The 2,151-nt window shown below is 40.4% G+C and overlaps 1 non-coding gene across 1 annotated transcript; it reads left to right on the top strand.

Moving 5' to 3' along the window:
- The first annotated feature begins 1,231 nt into the window (after window positions 1–1,231).
- LOC131232028 (small nucleolar RNA R71) lies at window positions 1,232–1,338 on the top strand. Its single transcript, XR_009164635.1, has one exon. It is a non-coding gene; the product is annotated as a small nucleolar RNA R71 (small nucleolar RNA).
- Window positions 1,339–2,151: the final 813 nt, after the last annotated feature.

The following is a 2,151-nucleotide window of genomic DNA, read 5'->3' on the forward strand; positions in this document are numbered from 1 at the left end:
ATTTTGCTTACGCTTTTGAGTGCATAAATCTTTAAGAAACTTAGCGTAAGCAGGGACTTGCTTGATAGCGTCAAGCAACGGGATGTTGACTTGCACTTTTTGAAACACATCCAAGATTTCATCAAAGTTATTTCTTTTCTTTATTAGTGTCAGATGTTGAGGAAAGGGTGCTTTGGGCACATAAGGTGGCACATTAGTGGCTCTTGGAGAGTCAGAGAGCTTTTGGACTTTGGATGCATTGGTATGGCTCTCTGCTTCATCTTGATCTTCTGTTTTAGAATTTGATTCATCCTCAGGCATCTCTATTCTGTTATCAATCTGCTTGCCTGACCTAAGGGTAGTGATCGATTTGGCCTGTTCATGATATTGCCCTTGGTTGGAATTAGAGCCAATCTCATACTGTCCCTTTGGATTAGCCTCAGGTTGGCTAGGGAACTTGCCCTTCTCTCTCTCACTGAATGTGGCAGCTAGTTGACCCATTTGTACTTCCAGCTTGGCAATGGATTGTGCATTTGCATGTATGCTTTGCTGGTTGGCCAGTAAGGTTTGTTGGGTGTCTTTTTGGAATTGGAGAGAACTCTGCATGAAAAGATGGAGTGTATCCTTAAGAGATGGTTTCCTTGATTGTGTAGGCAGTTGTTGATATTGTGGAAACTGTTGAGGTTGTTGACTGCCAACTTGGGAGTAAGGTTGCATAGGAGGATTTCCAGATGGTCCTCCTTGTTGTGGTCCTTTTGCCCAAGAGAAATTTGGATGTCTAGCCCACCCTGGATTATAGGTGTTTGAGTAAGGATCATTCCCAGATTTTTGAAAAGTGTTCATAGCATGAACTTGTTCAGAGAGAAGTTCTAGGAATGCTGCACCAGATGGACAAGACTGCATAGGATGGGCAGGACTAGAACATGTGGCATATGCCTCGACTTGAGCTGTTTGTGGTGGTCCATTATTTAATACCAGAGCATCAACTTTCTTTGTCAGGTTATCAAGCTTGGCGCTCAGCTCTGGCATGACTCCTGTCTCATATATACCACCTCTCTTTTGTGGTTGGGGACTTCTGTCACCTCTATTTGAATAATCCCATTGCTGGGAATTTTCGCACAAGGTTTCAAAGAAGTTCCACGCTTCGACATCACTTTTGGTCATGAATGACCCTCCACTGGTGGCATCAACCATGCGACGGTTCTGTGGTGTCAGACCGTCATAGAAGTATTGAACTTGTTGCCACTTCTCAAAACCATGGTGAGGACATTTAAGAAGGAAGTCCTTCCATCTTTCCCAACATTCATGAAAGTGCTCGCCCTCTTTTTGTGTGAAGTTAGTAATTTCTCTACGAAGGGCATTGGTTTTGTGAACGGGGAAGAACTTGTTTAAGAACTTCTTAGACAGTTGGTCCCATGTAGTGATAGATCCAACTTCTAGAGAATTCAACCATGCTTTCGCCTTATCCTTCAAAGAAAAAGGAAACAGGCGTAGGCGGATCGAATCGTCTGAGAAGTTTTGGAACTTAAAGGTGGAGCAAATGTTTAAGAATTCTTTCACATGATGATATGGGTCCTCCTTGTCCAATCCATAAAAGGATGGCAACAATTGTATGACTCCAGGTTTAAGTTCAAAGTGTGCTGCCGTAGTGGTTGGCAACACTATGCATGAAGGCGCATTAAATTGGACAGGAGCTGAATAATCTTTGAGAGCTTTAACTTCAGTCTCATTCGCCATTTCAACAGGATTATTTCTCAATCTTTCACGAATTGTTCTTTCAATCTCAGGATCAAACGGTGCTAGTTCTATATTCAGAGATCTACGTCCTAGCATAAACTATGTTATTGCAATGTACGAAAGAAAACTAAACTAAGAAGCAACCTAAGAGAAATAAAACTAGACCTAGCAACTATGAGATTCTAAATCAAGAAAAAGCTATGTAAATGAAAATTGGAAAGAAGAACCCAGAAAAGGAGATGATGAATGTCTGTAGATTCGAGAGCTCCTCCTTTTGAAGACAATGTTATTTACCAGCTTCCTTCCTTAATTCCTGTAAACAAAAAGAAAACAAAAATAAATTAAATTTACTAAAATAATGCTAGAGAAAAAAAAAATCCTAAGCAACGGTTAATTTCTAAAAAAGAAAGTTTGTAATCTTAGAAATAAAAACTA

Source organism: Magnolia sinica, chromosome 17, assembly GCF_029962835.1.
Source record: "Magnolia sinica isolate HGM2019 chromosome 17, MsV1, whole genome shotgun sequence".
NCBI classification, from domain to species: domain Eukaryota; kingdom Viridiplantae; phylum Streptophyta; class Magnoliopsida; order Magnoliales; family Magnoliaceae; genus Magnolia; species Magnolia sinica.